Source organism: Notamacropus eugenii, chromosome 7, assembly GCF_028372415.1.
Source record: "Notamacropus eugenii isolate mMacEug1 chromosome 7, mMacEug1.pri_v2, whole genome shotgun sequence".
Classification (NCBI taxonomy): domain Eukaryota; kingdom Metazoa; phylum Chordata; class Mammalia; order Diprotodontia; family Macropodidae; genus Notamacropus; species Notamacropus eugenii.
The window spans coordinates 50,990,839-51,008,374 of record NC_092878.1 but is presented as its reverse complement, the minus strand read 5'-3'; the positions used below and the strand labels follow the sequence as shown (position 1 = coordinate 51,008,374).

Below are 17,536 nucleotides of genomic sequence, written 5' to 3'. Positions count from 1 at the left end.
AAGATGGGGATGGGTTGAGATCTGAGTCACTATTAGTTTTAATAAGATAATTTAAAGTAAATCCCAAAGACAAGAAGTAAAGGGTAAATATATTATTATTATTTTAGTGAATCATTAATATCCACCACAACCACTAGTATCTTTACCATTATTACCATAAAGCATGGGAACTGAAGCTGTGACTCACAGGTGAAGAAACTCCCTTTACCAGTGCAGGTTGGTACCTTCTCTGTAGCTCATAACACAGGGTTCTTAACCATTTGTATGTGTCATAGACCCTGTTGACATCTAGTGAAGCCTACAGATCCCTTTCTAAGTGAATGAAATAAAGTAAATAGTATTACAAAGGAAAACAAGTATATTGAAAGAGAAATGTCAAAACATTCAAAAAAAAGTTCATGGATATCAGGTTAAGAGCCCTTTTCTTCAAAAGACGTTCCTAGATGCTAGATTAAGAGGTCCTGTCTTAGAGTTTTCTAGAACACTGAAAGTTTAAATGATTCACATAGCCTCTATGTGTCAGAGACAAGACTCATACATAGTTCATTCTGGCTTTCAGGTAAGCTCTCTCTTGCCCATGCTATGATGGTCTAGCTAGCGTTTTTATAGTGCTTCATCGCTCACAGTGTTCTCTCTCTCTCCCTCCCTCCCTCCCTCCCTCCTTCTCTCTCTCTCTCTCTCTCTCCCTCCCTCCCTCCCTCTGTCCCTCCCTCCCTCTCTCTCCCTCCCTCTCCCTCCCTCCCTTCCTCTCTCCCTCTCTCTCTCCCTCCCTCTCTCCCTTTCTCTCTCCCTCCCTCCCTCTCCCTCTCTCCCTCCCTCCCTCCCTCTCTCTCCCTCCCTCCCCCTCTCCCTCTGTCCCTCCCTCCCTCCCTCTCCCTCTCTCCCTCCCTCCCTCCTTCCCTCCCTCTCTCTCCCTCCCTCCTTCCCTCTGTCCCTCCCTCCCTCCCTCCCTCTCTCTCTCTCTCTCCCTCTCCCTCTCTCTCTCTCTCTCTCTCTCTCTCTCTCTGTCTCCCTCCCTCCCTCTTCCTCTTCCTCTCCATATAGACAGATAGATAAATTAGTTCACTAGATTATTTGTTCTTCAATGAATCCCAGGTCTTTGAAGTACTATTGAAGTAAAACGCATACTACGGAGGGGCAAAAGACCTCCCTGTTGAATGTCTCTGCATTATATTGATCTATTTGACCTTTCTTTGTTCAAAGAATCCTCCTTGAAAGTTACATACCACATTTCTACAGTGTTTATATTTTAGGGAGCTCAAAGTACTTTATAATAATACCCTTCATCCAGCTGAATGAAGTGAGTGGCAGACACTCTCATGGCCAATCTACAAAGAGGTGAACTAAGTGACTGAGAGTGAAATGAGGCTCAAGCCCTTAGTTCTAACAAGAGTCATGGACAGAGACAAGATCAGTCCCTCAGACTCCTGCTTTCTTTACCCTTTACCCAAATGTGAGAGCTTTCCAGTCAGGTCAATGGAATGACTCAACAATTAAGAAAAACAAGTCCAGAACTTGGGTGATTGATAAAATTTGCTGTGAATGCTAAACCAGCTTCTGGAACACAGAAACTGTAAACAACCCACTGGATTGTATTTATACCTTGTGAAGAGATTTGAATTGGTAAGCAGGAAGTGCTCTCTTAGAAATGTGTAATTACATTAGAGATTAAGCAGAGATCTAGGTGGGTATTTGTCTTCTGCAGAAGGATGAGAACTCTCCATGGTGAATCTAAATGCCAGAGTCCTGTGGCCTGAAGCACATGATCAGCAAAATGAAATTGGGAAATGGGATTTCAGAGCTGGAAGGGATCTTAGAAATCATCTTCTAGGACTTCTTACTGGAGTTTGTGAATTTTTAAAAATGTATATTAAAATATAATGGTTTTCCTTTGTAATCCCATGCATTTTATTTTTTATTATATATAACACATCTATAATATAATCTATATATATAATACATATAATAACTTATATTATATACAATATTACTGCATACATTATTCTGATAAGGGATCTATAGACTTTGATGGATGGCCAAAGGGGTCCTTGACCTCCAAAAAAAAGTTAATTAATAATCCCAGATCTTGTCTAAACTTTTCACTTTACAGATGAGTAATGTGAATATATTACAACCTTTACCAAATTCATTTGACTAGACTTCTTGATTAGAAGGTAAGATTTCAAGCTTGTATATAATTAATGAATAAACACACTATATTTCTGATGTCACACAGAGTTGAGATCTCCTTGTTCCGCAGAGCAAACTGAAGTTGCATGTGCTCTGGACCTAGCTATTATCCTTGTTAGGTCATCTCAGCACATCAAAATGATGCTTGTCCAGATGTTTTTCATTGTCCCAGTCAAACTGTAGTTGTGTTTGTCCTTTATTTCCTAAGTCTTTTGGATTTATGAAATATTTATTTTATTATTAAAAACCTAGTCTAATAAGGAGAGTAAAGTAGGCTAAGGATCTGCATCAGCATAGGTATGATCTGCTAAATTTATGATGCTTGATGGGTACCCATTGGTTAAAAGACCTTAGTGATGACATTTACAAAGAAAGGGTTGACAGACTGGCAAAAAGTATCCATGTTTATTTATCTTTACCTTAGTTTTTTGACCATTTGAGTTTTACAAGGCTGATCTTTACAAGATCAGATCAGACATAAAGAGGTATTCTTAAGTCTCATAAGTCTGTTAATATAGTGGAAAAAACCTTGTGAAAATTAGCAATACACTGGAAATTTTGGACAGCAGTTATCTAGAGATTTAGAATTTATAGGTGTTATACATGGCTGCTTGCTAAGGGTGACACAGTTGTTCAGTAAAAAGCTTGCAGATTAGTTGCTATTAGAAATGACAAACTCTGGGGATGGATACAATCTTCAAAACAGGAAACTGGGTTAGCTGTACTTAAAATGACACAGGAAATCAAATTGTAAAGGACAATGTTAAGAGGGCAAGCAAGGACTACTATAACATCACAAAGTTGAAAAACTGATGCCATTGGTTTTTTCTGCATTTTATCAATCATTTGGCTGAAAACCATAGAAGACAAGAATATCAGATTTATGGATGGCACATAATTGGGTGGGGAGAGTTAATGCGTTGAATGGCAGAATTCAGGATTCAACAAAATTCCTAAGACAATGCAATACCTGACCAAAACTAAAATTATGAAATTTAACAGAAATAATTTGTATTTTTTAAAAATGAAACAAAAGATTGAGGAGTTCTGGAATAATGATAGTTTATGAGTGGTGTTAGGGAAAACTATCTGATGGTTTTAGGTGGTTACAGAGTATGTTGTTTGTTGTTTAGTCACATCTGACTCTTTCTAGTGACTCTTATTTGGAGTTATCTTGGCAAAAATACTGGAGTGGTTTGTCATTTCCTTTTCCAGCTCACTTTACAGATGAGGAAACTGAGGTAAAGAGAGTTAAGTGACTTGCCCATGGCCATACAGCTAGTAAATGTCTGAGGCTGGATTTGAACTCAGGTCTTCCTAACTCCAAGTCTGGTGCTGTATCTACTGAGCTGCCCCAAAGTATGGCATGACTACCAAAAAAGCTTATGTTGTCCTAGGCAGCACAGACAGAGAAGTAGAATGTTCTGATTAAGTTCTGTTGAGCTCTGAGTTGGTTATACAACACTTGAATTATTGACTCATGTCTAGGTTCCCAATTTTAATGGAGACAATGACACACTGGAGTGTAACTAGAAAAGGATCACTAGGGTGATAAAAGATCCTGGAAATTCCATCATATTTGGAATGTTTGACCTGGAGAAGAACACAATAGCTGTCCACAAATCTGAAAAGGGCCATCATGGGAAAAGGAAGTAGACTTGCTCTGGATTTATTGTGAGGGTAGAAGTAGGAACAATGTGTTTCATGTTGCCTGTTACTGGAAGTGTTTAAGCAGATGGTGACCAGCTGTCAAGGACATTGTAGATCAAATTCTTGCAAGAGGTGTGAGATTGAGCTAGATGACCATTATGGTCCCTTCCAACTCTAAGATTTTAGGGTTCTACTTGAAGTATGAGATCATGTCAAAGCTCTATCTCTTCTCAATGATAAGTAATTCTAATTCCTTATTCATTCTTTATAGGTCTTTCTTTCTAACTCTTTAGCCCTATCAATTGCATTTTGAAGTACCATCACTTATTAGATTAAATGGTAGCCTTGACTATAGGTGGTAGCATTTGAAAATTTTGCCTGAGCTAAGGTTAACACTGGGGAATATATAATGTGGAAAATATAAGACATTTTCTTATTATTTTCTTATGAACAATACTTAGTATTTACATAGCATTTTACAGTTTGCGTAGTGCTCAACTCATACTTGGTTACAAAATTCTTACCTCAACTCTGTGAGACAGGTAGTTCACCTATTATTGTCCTTATTTTATATAAATAAAAACTGAGGCTCATCAGTTTACCAAGTTGGAAAAGTTCTGATCCCAGGTCTGATGAAAAAATATGTCTGCTGGCTAAGAGCTAGCCTCGTTAAATACAAAAAGCTCATTCCAAGAAGGTTGGCCATTGGTGACCAATGTTTTGGTTATGGTGATCTACTCAACCATTTAAAATAAGAACACAATCCCTTTTGCTTCCATGATAATGGCAGAATGGTAGAAAGAGGGTGAGAAGGTGCTAGGAATTGCACTTTCTCCATTACCTATAAACATTATGCTAGTGCTGAATAATTTCAATATGTGTCCTTTGTCCAGTGACTAATGAGTTGGCATACTACCACAGGAATTGATTAATGTTTCCATTCTGATAAAATTAAAAGAAATAAAGAAATTGTAGTAAAATTGAAGGACAGATCAGAGATGTGAATATGAGTAGGCAAAGTTGGTTTCATCAAGCTTCCAAAGAAAACAAGAATCGTAGTTTCATGGGACCCTTGGCCATCAAGGGGAGAGGGAAATGATATATTTGGAAATGAAGGCAAGATGAAAACAAAATATATCAAAATAAAGTACAATCTAGCAAGGAAAAATGAAAGACGATAAAGGTTTTCGTATCAGACATAAGCCTAAGGACTCCACATCCTGAATTTCTTTCTTTAAGAACAGAGTGGAGGGGTATTGGTTGTGATGAACAAACAGTTGATAGAATTAAGTGTAATATCTTAAGAGATAGGAAATAATTTATTCCAGACATACTATTCATTTCAGAATCAGCTCTTCATGTGCAGTCAGATCATTAACTGGTTAGGGCAAAAGTAAAAATCAATACTAAATTAGAAGACACTGTATGCAATTACACAGCTCAGACCTAACTTTTTAAAGCATGCTGTCAATTCCAAAAAAATAGGAAATGGGCAGAAATAAAGGCCCTCTATCACTATTTCTTAAAGATGCTTAATATGCACAAAGCAATAATTATACTTGGAGAGCTGAAGCAACTCAGAAACTGATCAAACCCGAAACTATATTATTTCATAGCCAGGTAGAGACATGGAGAAGCCAAAGGTAATAATGTCTTAGTTGCTGTGGAGAGACAATGGGTGGCCTGGTCACTGGAGGAGATGAGCTGTATCCTATTTGGGAAACTTCAATTTTTCCAATAATCCCAAGCTCTTCACTGCCGCAAAAAGCCCTTTAAAAAGTCACTATCTTCCCAGTGATGCTATATGACTGTGAATCATGGAAACCATAATACCAGAAAATATAAATTTTAGAAGATTCAAAAGACAAGGGAAAAAGGTGGATTTAGTATGAGCAGTCTGAAACATATTACCAAAGATGACTTGCATTAAAGAAATTGTGTAAATGACAATTTCAAGGACACATGACCAAAACAAAAAGACATGGTTCAGTTCTGAAGGCAAAGTGAGGGATAACAGATGGTGCCAGTACCCCTGAAATATTAAAATCCAAATAAGGTCCTAGAACACATAGGATGGATCCTTCATGGGGAATTTAAAACATGTGCAAGAATTTTACGGGAAGACAAAATGTGAAAGGGTTGTGGTCCACACCACTGTGGGGAGTGTCCAAGTGGAGAAGATCACAGACCCAACTAAGTTTCTAAGTATGTATGGCCTATAATTCTTGCCTTAATCTTATTTTCTTATTGCTTGTATCCAAATCTGCAGTAGACTGTACACTCTCAGACTACTGGGACAAAGCTAGTGATACGAGCTTTGGGATTACAAGAGGAAGAACAGTGTGAGGATACAACTAGGGAGAACGAAAATGATGACACAATCTGATAAGAATTGTGATTAAATATGTATAATTAATTCATATATATTTATATGAATTAATTCAGAAAGTGGGATTTGAGAATCGTCATTGATTTGAAATCCTACCTGAACAGAGTTTTCTCATTTCCTTTGTCCCTCGAGTCTTTTTTGGATTTTCTTAGGCTCTTGGAAGAACAGTAAGAGTCTGTATGTAATGTTACCATCACTTATTGTTAATTAAGGTTGCTTAAAAAGCAACGGAAAATCTCTATTTCATTAAAAAACTTCAGGGGGAAAATGGAGACAGTCTGGAGAAATAGGTTTAGATCAGCATCTCACACCATATGCCACTATTTAAGTTTCAAATGAATATATGAACTAATATAAAATATAATATTATTTTAAAATGGAGAGAAATGGCAATAGATATCTTTCACAATTATGGCCAGGTGTAAAACTTTTGATTAAAGGATAAAAATGATCATAAAAGATAAAATAGACAATTTCAATTACATGAAACAGAAGAGCTTTTGCATACACCAAATCACTATAACTAGGAAAAGAAGAGATCAACTGAGGGAAAAAAATCTTTGCAGCAAAGGTCTCAGACAAAAGTCTTATATTCAAGACATGTGGGTAATGAATAGAAATAGACAGTATCCCATAACTCTGCCAAAACTTTTGGGACACCCTGTATAAGACCGAGAAGCATTTCTCATTATATAATGGGTCCAAAATAAGAAAAAAAAATAAAAGAATTTAAATTGCTAATAATAAGAGAAATAAACAACTTTGAAATTTCATCTCATCCCCAGTAAATACATGAAGGTGACAAAAAAACAGAAACAGCAAATGTTGGAGAGATTTGGGGAAGAGAGGAACAACAGGAACCTCTGTTGGTTGGTTCAGTTATGAATGGATCCAACCACCTCTACAGGGAAAAAAATGTAATTTTGCAGGAGAAGTGACAAAGTGACTAATACCTTCTTTGACCTGGAGATCCAACTCCAGGGATTGTATAAGGACTCCTAAGAATGTCAAAGTCCAAAAAAATGTTCCCATATATTCCAAAACAGTCATAGCAGTACTTATTATGATCTCAAAAAACTGGGAAAAATGGTTAATCAAATTGATGCTGTATGAATGTAATATAATATTATTTCCTGTAATGTGATGAATCTGAATTCAGAGAAACATGATGAACTAATGCAGTGTGAAGTGTGCAGAACCAGAAACACAATACATGCAATTTCAAGAGTGATATTAATTAACAGAGCAATAAAACCAAGGCGAATATTGATGCAGTGGAAAGAGCACTGGGAAGACCTACATTCAAATTTGACCTCGGACACTAACTGTGTGACTTGGAGCAAGTTATTAACCTCAGTTTTCTCATCTGTAAAAATGGGGATAATGATAATGCCTACCTTGCAGGGTTGTTGTAAGAATCAAATGAGGTGATATTTGTAAAAAATGCTTAGCACACAATGCCTGGCACATAGTAAGTGCTATGTAAGTGCTGCCGCTACTGCTACTGCTCCTTCTCCTATTACTACTACTACTACTATTACTACTACTACTACCACTACTACTACTACTACTGCCAGTTTTGGCCTGAGAGAAAAAATGAACAACTATGTCTGCCTTCTTTTCTTGTAATAGTAGCCCACAATGGTTGTGGAATGTTTTTTATACACTGTCTGATGTAGTCATTGTGTCTGCTTCTCCATATATCACATTATACTGTGAGCTCCTTGAAGACAGAGACTATCTTTTGCCTCTTTTGTATCCCTATTGCTTAGCTCAATGCCTGGAACACAGCAGACACTTAATAATCAATAAATGAGTGACTATATATACACACATGTGTATATATGTATATGTGGGTCTTATCCTGTATTCTAAATCCACCACTTCTCTGTTGTAAATAGCATGTTTCATCATTGTTCCTCTAGAATGGTGAATGGAAAAGCTCTCTGAGACTATAAGTTTCACACAATTTGAGTTGGTAGAGGGATTTCCCAATCTGGAAGTTCTTATACTCATGACATCATGGATCCTTGATATACTGATATTTATATTGACTTGATAACAATAAGATATAGATTTAGGGATTAGAAACCAGGTGGTGATTTCTTTATTAAGGCAGAGAATAATTTGTAAAGTTAATAATTACCTTGTAATGTATTATTGTGGTAATTAAGGTTTTATTATAGTTTTCTTCAGAATAGGTGGGATGCATCAACAATTTTGGTAAGTGTAGGAGCAAATATATTACCTAATCTATGTCCTTATTTTACTCTTCTTGTTCTTTAATCCTTTTTTAACTTGGTTTATACCTTTGATTTCATCAATATAAAGAACTTCCATTATGGAAACTCCCTCCACCGATGTATATTGGCAACTTACCTTTTACTCCTGTTTTAAAGAGATGTCATGGGCAACGAGGGTTTGAGTGACTTGTCCATGTCACACAACCAGAGGTAAAATCTGAACCCTGACCTTCCTGGCTTCCAAGGCTGATTCCCTGTTTATTAGACCATGCTGACTCTTGTTTATTCCCTACATTCATTAAGATATAGGACCAGAAGGGATTTCAGAATCCATCTCATTCATCCCCCGTCTATATAGAGGACTATGCCCAAATTGTCCCAGATGAGTGATTATTGATTCTTAAGAATATCTAGGGATGGAGATTTCACAGTCTGCCTCAGTAATCTGTTGTAATGTACAACAGCCTTGAGGATCTGCTGGCATTGGAAGCTTTCCTCTTTAAAGAACTTGGAGATACTTTCAGCCTCAGTCATTACTCAGACACCACAGAGACTTTCTATTTACATTTTCTGGTTCAGGCTAGTTCTCTTTCTTCCTCTTAGGGACAAGGCAGTGGCAAAAGGCAGGCTATTATCAGAGAAGTGACAGTAGCACCGATAAGCATTTAAGAGTAGTTTATAAGAAAAATCTAGAGCTCCCCAAAGAGACAGAAACATGCCAAAGGAAGCAATTCTCCATTGATAGCGATGGAGTTGACCCAGATGCTCCTTCTCTAATTTCTCTGATCTCATATCCCTTCTTAACCTTAATCAAGAAGGCAGAATAATGATGTGTTGTAATTGAAATGAGTCTTGTGATGCTGATATATGGGCAACGATGAAAAGCAAGGTCATAAAAATGTCTGGTTCAGATAACCTGTTACCAAAGATTTTAAATAAAATAAGGACAAAAATCAAACAAGTGCCACCTTATAGTTCCTTTGAAGCCGGGGCAACACTCTTAAAGACTGAAAAAAGTTGAGCACCTTGGGGAAAGATGATTACCATTTGAATAAAGTGCCATTTGAAAACATAGCAAGGGAAATTTTCCACAGCACTTGAAGGGACAACCTCAGACCCTTGTTCCTCTGCCAAACTTCCTTAGTCATGAAGAATCAGCAAGAGTTGAATAAGATGGCATAGAAATAAAGATGGGTCATATACCTTGCCGATACATCAGGATAAGTGAGAACCTGTTATCCTTATGCTCCATGGGGTATGCTAGAAACAGTTTTTATTCTTTCTATTGTGCCTAAGAAACTTTAGAGTCAAAAGAAATGGTGAAAACAACTCTAAAACCAGTCAACATTGAATTGAAACACAGAATCTCAGAATTGAAAGAGACTTCAAAAGGCAGCTGGTCCAATTCATACCTGAGCAGGAATTCCTTTTTTACCTTCCTGACAAATGGGTATCCAGTCTCTGCTCCAAGACCTAGAGGGACACATCTTTCTCTAAGATAACTCATTCTACTTTTGGGGAAGCCTAATTTTTAGGAGGTTTTCCCTCTCGCATCAAGCTGAAAAAGTCTCATCCCTCTCCCACAGGACAGTCATTTATAAATTAGAATGAGAACGGGAATAGGGATAAATGTAATTATGATAACTGTTGAGATCTGTACAGATTTTCTCCTCTTCAAATTAAAGCCCCTCAGTTCCTTAAACCAATAGTGGTATGACTTGATTTTCAGTCCTCTGATCATCTTGGAACCCTCCTCCAGATACTCTTTGGTTTATCAACATTGTTCTTATAATGGGACATTCAGAACTGACTACTTAGTCTGACCAGGAAACCTCCCTTGTTCTGTGCACTCTACAATTGCAGATGCATTTTTGGACTCCATGTTCCACAGATGACTTATTTTCAGCTTGTAGTTCACTGAAACCCCAAGCTCTTTCTTTTTTAACCTGAACTTCTTCCTAGCCACGGATTTTTTAAAGCCAAACTGCAAATTTTTCCTATTAAATTCCATCTTAGCTTCATTTGACCATCTTTGCCTCATCACATTTAAAGATCAAAGTATTGGCTAACACAGAGACAAAAATAGCTCATAATCTATTCTGACAGAGTAAGAGGGGAAAGCATAGGCAATAGGAGATGGTGCACAATATGAAAATAATTTATCTACAACGCATCTGTTAATTACAAAGTCTTAAGGTCTCTAACATGAATATTTGGCTCTCAACATAAAGTGCTATATTACCTTTAGATGAGTAATAAAGCTTGGTAGACATATGCCTCATTTAATCTATAGAAAGTGAAGCATGGAACATTTTTCAACATATATCACACCAAGAAATAAGTCAGGGATGAAAAAAACATGATTCACAGGATTATTTTTAAAACACAGTAAGAAGAAAGAAATACTATAGTATAGTGATTGATTGCTGAAATTCAGAGTGATTTTGCAGGGCTTCTGAGGGTGTTAATTTAGCTTAGCTCTAATACTTCTAACATTTTCACAAAAGTCTCATCCACATGGCCACAGTGCCACATGGGACCACAGGAACTCAAGGTTGGGAGGTTTCTCTGGGAAGTCACCTAGTCTATCCCAGAGATGATCTAGAATTATCTGTACCACGCACATGACTAATGGTCATCCTGATTTTGCATAAGGACATCCATTAAGGAGGTACCTACTCCCTGCCAAGGTAATTCATTTAACTTTTTAAAAATTTAATTTGAAATTTTTTTATTTTAAACTTAAATATAAAATGAGAAAAGAAAAAAAAAACTGCCATGCATACAGCAGCCCATAAAAGAATATCTAATAAACAATACTAAATTTCTATTTCAAGAAAACCTATATAATAAATACTACACATTATTTTCAAACCACCCAGCTTTTCTTTGCATCCTTATTGGTTTTCTTTCATCCTCTTGCTATGCACTTTTTACTTTTTTCCCCTTCCTCCTCCCACCACCCTAAAGAAGGCTTTAATTAAGTTTGGATGCATGTGTGTGTGTGTATACACACATATATACATACACAAATATACATAGATATCTATAAACACATACATGCACATATATGCCCTCATGTAGATATATGTAAGACTGCACTGTGCTTATGTCTTCCTATCATCTGTTTCTCTGAAGATGGATATCATCTTCCTTCATAAGTTCAAGTCTTTCCATGTTCTTCTAAATCAAACAGCTCGTCATTTCCTACACTATAGCAACCCAACTGCATGTACTCTGCCATCTTCCCAGAATCCTTTCCCAATTTAACTTTTCAGATTTTTTTGGAAGTTTTTCTCTTCTTCAAGTCAAAATCTGCCTCTCTGAAATTTCTGCTCACCATTTGGGCATTTGGTGGGGCCAATTCCTTTTCCACACAGCAACCTTTCAAATACTATAAGGCCAATTATTTTCTAAGTCTCCTCTTCCTCCGGCTAAATACTTAGGTTTTCCAACTCATTCTCATATGGCACGATTGTCATAACATTTACTGTTCTGATGGCTGTCCCCTTCTGTATGCTCTCCAGCTTACCAATGTCATTCCTAGAATGTGGCTCCTCAAACTGGCCTCTGTACTCCAGATATGCTCTTAGCAGAAGACAGTCCTTGATACCATGTCTTTTCTAATGCAGACTTTGCTGACATACTGTTTTCTTGCCTTAAATTGTATTTAAAGTCAACTACACACCTAGATCTTCTTCCTCCTTCCTTCCTTCCTTCCTTCCTTCCTTCCTTCCTTCCTTCCTTCCTTCCTTCCTTCCTTTCTTCCTTCCTTCTTCTTTTTCTTTCATTAAGTGACTTGCCCAGGGTCACACAGCTAGGAAGTGTCAAATACCTGAGGCCAGATTTGAATTCAAGTCTTCTTAACTCCTAAACCTGTGCTCTATCCACTGTGCCACCTAGCTGTTCCCATCTAGATTTTTTTTCAAACAAACCATTGTCTTCCATAATGTGTACTTCTGACTTCAGAGTTGACCTTTTTCCCAGAATTTTTAGAATTCAGTTTTTTGAGCCCATGTGTAAATTTGATATTCATCCCTATCAAATTTAATTTAATTTAATTTGGTTCAAAGTACATTGGATTATGAATCTAGAAGAGAACTCAGAAGTTAGATAGTCTACCATCTCATCTTATATATGAGGAAAATGAATCCCAGAAAGGATAATCTGCCCAAGGTTCTACACGTAGTAGTTTACGAGTTAAGGACTGAGCTCAGGTCCTTTCGAATTCAGAGCCAGAACTATTTCTACCCATCAGATCTTTGTGGGTCTTGACTCTGTTGTCCAACATACTGTCTATTCCTTCCCACTTTGTGCCAATGTCAAGGAGAAGTTCAACAAATGGTGTTAGGAGTAGTTTTAGTGAAGTGATATAGATAAAACTTAGATTCCAAGGTTTCAAGGAAGAAAATGGTGGTGGGAAACCACCAATATTCCATTTTGTGATGTAGCATTATGAAAAGGAGATGAAAGAAAGAATGATAGCAAAGGGTGACATTGTGATTAATTTATAGGGTACTTTCCCCACAAATGTTGATTGCGAATTAATTATATTAGGGTTCATTCCATATTAACTTCTGAAAACTGGAAATGAATACAAGTTGTTACAGTGTAGGAATCATAATAAAAAAATATGAACACAGTTCTGCTGGAATGGATCATTTTATCATTTCCTTTTTTTTTTTTACCAGACCTGTGACTATTTTGAACACCTTCCAGTAATCCAGGCCATGGAAGCAAAATGTATGTAATTTATAGATTTAGAAAGTTGTCCAGGGGAGCATCAAGAAGCTAAGTGACTTGTTCAATGAAACACAGTTACTATGTCTCAGAGGCAGAGTGTGAACTCAAATCCCAGCCTCTGTCCATGGCTCAACCAGGCACAACCTCTATACATATTACCTTTCTCTGTTCCTTATAAGAAAAGAAAATTACAATATTTCTATATGGAATGCTAACTATGAACTCAATGGACAAAGGATAAGGATGCAAAAAAAACCTCAAATAAAGACTGACCTTCAAATTAATAGTGAAAAAATTGTAGGCAAGCAGTTGTCACATGCCTGTAATTCTTATGGCTGATCAGGCTGAGCCTGGTGGATTTCTGGAGCTAAGGAGTTCTGAGTTGCAGGAGGGTTAGAGTCAATTGAGTGTCTGTACTAGGTCTGAAACCTATATAGTATGCCCCCTTGGGAGTTGGGCACCGTCAGCCTGCCTAAGGAGAGGAAAACCTTCCTAGGTAAGGAACAGAACTAGTCAAGGTTTTCATACCAGTCATCCCTAAGTGGCTCATTGGATTTTCAGCTTGGGAAGTTCCCCAAAAGAAGCTTTTGTGTGTGTGTGTGTTTATTCACTAACTTGCCCACATCAAGATGAGATCTTGTTTATTTCACAGAGATGCAGGGGTCTGAGATCAATTAAATTCAACAAACATTTATTAAGCAACTGCTGTGTGCACAGCACTATGCTGTAGAAGTTACAAAGTTTAGAAAAGACATTACCCTTTTGATAAATATAGTATGATAGGAGGTTCAGAAAATTATGATGCTTAATAATGAAGTTCTACATCAGATCTTTTGAGGTAAAAATTGTTACCATTTGAGTTTGGGCAACAACTCAGGAAAGACTTTATGAAAGAGATGGCATTTGAGTGTGAGAGGTGAGAGAATGGCAGTACCAGATGATGGAAATAGATGATGGACCAGATGATGGAAATAGAAAGGTGGTGATTGATTAGAGAGATATAATAAAAGTACAATGTAAAGGGCTCGATAATTGATTGGTTATAGGAAGTGAGGGAAAAGGAAGAGCCAAAGTTAATATCAAGACTTGCAATGTAAGACTTTAGAAGAATAGTGGTGCCACTTAAGGAAATAGTGAGGTGAGAAAGAAGAATAGATTGGGAAGAAAGAATGGACTTAGTTTTAGACATGGCAAGTTTAAGTTAACAACAGTATGTTCAGGATATGACCTGTATGTGGTTTGGATGTGTGTCTGGAGCTCAGAGGAGAAATTAGGTCTAGAGATACAGATAGATTTGAGTATTGTCTATGTAGGAATGACCATTGATGCCAAAAGAATGAATGAGATTGAAAAAGGAAAGAAAGTAGAAAAGGAAGGGAAGACAGCTGAGAACAAAACCATTGTTGAGGACATCTGCTTCAAGGATTCAGGATTAGGAGGAGGCATCTGTATCCTGGCATTCATCTAAGAAGACAATGATGGATTGGTTAAATAGGTAGGATGAGAGCCAGTAAAATATGGTATTTCTGAAGTCAAAAGATGAAAGAAAATTCAGATGGAGTGTGTGGGCAATTGGGTCAAATCCTTCTGAAAAGTCAAGAAGTATGAAGTCACTGGCATTTGGCCAATGAGTTTAGTCATTAGGAGATGGTAGGTGGATAGGGAGGTATAAGGGAAGGCTTCTTTTTTTTAAAGACTAGGAAGACTATATGCACACATGTGTGTATATACATACATATACATATATGTATATATGCATTATATATATATACACATACATAAATATATATATATACATATATATATATAGAGAGAGAGAGAGAGAGACAGAGAGAGACAGAGAGACAGAGACAGAGACAGAGGCACACATAGAGAGAGACAGAGAGGGAACATAGGGAAAGAACATGGGATTTGGAGTAATGCAATATGGATCCAAATTCTGTCTCTAAAACCTAACAGTGGTATGAGCATGGACAAGACACTTAAACTCTGACACTTGGATTTTTCATCTGCAAAATGAGGAGATCAATTGCCACACTCTCTTTTGTTTGTAATAGATCCGGTCATATGTTGAGGGGAAGGAGTCAATGGAGAAGGAGAGATTTAAGATATATGAAAGAGCATAAGACTGTTCTATAGGAGATGAGATGAAATGATTTCAAGGATGCAGATAAAGGGATTAGTTTTAATGATTATTGTATAAAGGTTTGGAGAGAAAAACATGATATCATGAGGAAAAACTACATATATGGCTAATTCAGGCAAGGGAAGAACATGCCACCTTTAAAATGTTGAGCTTCTCAGTAAAACAATTAGGAGATGGGACATTGGGAAGAAGGCTTCTTCCCTTCTGTTCCTAACATTAACTAAAGGGCAGGTAGGTGACTGAGTGGGTAGAGTGCTGACCTGGAGTTCAAATTCGATCTCAAATTCTTTCTAGCTGTATGACCCTATGCAAGTGCCTTAACCCTGTTTGCCTCAGTTTCCTCATTTGTAAAATGAGCTGAAGAAAGAAATGGAAAACCACTCCAGTATCTTTGCCAAGAAAACCCCAAATGTGGTCATGAATAATTGGACATGACCAAAACCGACTAAACAACAAGGTAGAAAAACTCCCAAAGATCTTGATGTCGGGAGACCAGGGTTTTTGAATTTCAGAGCTGATATTTACCAGGAAAGTCACTTAAGATCTTTGACTTCTAGTTTCCTCATCTGTGAAATGAAGCTGATAACATCTGCACCACCTACTTCCAAAGATTGTAAAAAAAAAGGGTTGAACAACATTTACTAAGAACAGAAAGAGTGAAGAAAAAAGACAGGAAAAAGGGATGAAAAGGAAAGAGAAGACCCTAAATCTGGGGAGTCCCTAGTAAAATTTGAAGGCAAAAATTATTCTCATAGGGTAGTGCTTAACATCTTGTTTCTTTAAGGGGAAAAAAAACTTAGAGTGCCGGGGTAATAAATTGTAGTGAGCACAGAGAAATTATCATCGTTGTTTCTTTTTATTTGTGTTTACTATGTGGTGGCAGGGTGATTACCAGTTTTATTTGAATGTTTTATATGCCCCAAGATTTACTTACTGAGAATGAACAGATAAATAGCAATGTTATTTAGCTGTGTCATGTCACTGTAGTCTCACCAACCTTGCCACTAACCCAAATCAGGTTAATTAATTAATGAAGGACACTTGAGATAGGAATGAGGGGAAATAGAGAATTTAATATGTGGGATTTATATGATTTTAAGGGAAAAATGTCTGAAGTTTCTCTATGAAAAGGCTTTCTGGAAGGACTTAGTCTCAACAAGCTGATAGCATTTTCAGAGCACCAAGACAAGATCTTGAAAGTCTTTGAGGTAACCTTAGGAAAGTTCCAACTACAAGGATGGGTTGGAACAATAAGAAAAATTCTATCATGGAAGAGACCACGAAGAATCTCTCATATATCTTTAGTATTAATTGTGCAGTGGTTCAGTTTTGCACTTTCTGGTTCACAGAAAAATCCGTTTTTGGCCAAAACAATGGGTGAATCACATGGTGAGAACAGGACAGTCTTTACTCCCCATAAGTATTCCCACAATGCTAAGAAATCTATAGGTACCTTGGATGTACTTTCTGTGGTAATATACTGAAAGGCATGGATCAGAATTCTGCAACATGGAAAGTCATGGATACAATGCAAAGGGATACGATGCATTTTCCTGCCTTCACCGGCTTCTCAATAGCACTAACCTTATTTGTATACAATTTCAAACTCAATGTTAAAAACTTAGTTGGGTAGAGGAACAGTTAACATCAAAGGAAGAAACTTTCACATTGTCTCTAAAGAGTGGAATATGATTTCCTTTTCTCAAGCCAAAATGAAACTCCAATATTATGTCTACAAAAGTTACAGCTAGTTCAGTTGACCCTGTAAAGGTTGAGCTCATGTTAAATTTCAGTCAATTAGAGACACTGTTCCACATATGCTAGCCAGATTTTAGGTTAGCCTTGTTAAAGGCAGAGTTCTAACCATCCATAAAACTTATTACTTTTTTTTCTTTCTTCATCTTCTGAAGTTCAGATAGAGACAGATTCTGAGTCCTAGACAGTAAATCTTAATTCCTGATAATAATGATGATCTGTTGAAAGTCAAGTCCCTCACTATGCTATGTTGAGCTTACAGAACTGAGGTATTAGTAGTCATCAAGTTCTGAAATTGAGAAAGATGACACTGGGCACATCCATATCATGGAACTTTCTGTTTGACCTCTAAAATGCAAGATACCAGTGAAGGTGTTGGCAAAATAGATACCATTCAAGTTGCCAAAGGCATCTCGTAAA

The 17,536-nt window shown here is 37.0% G+C and overlaps 1 protein-coding gene across 4 annotated transcripts in view; it reads right to left on the bottom strand.

The window, feature by feature from the left end:
• Nucleotides 1–17,536, bottom strand: part of NPAS3 (neuronal PAS domain protein 3) — a 1,140,225-nt gene that overhangs the window by 90,434 nt on the left and 1,032,255 nt on the right. The gene's annotated exons all lie outside the window — the stretch shown is intronic.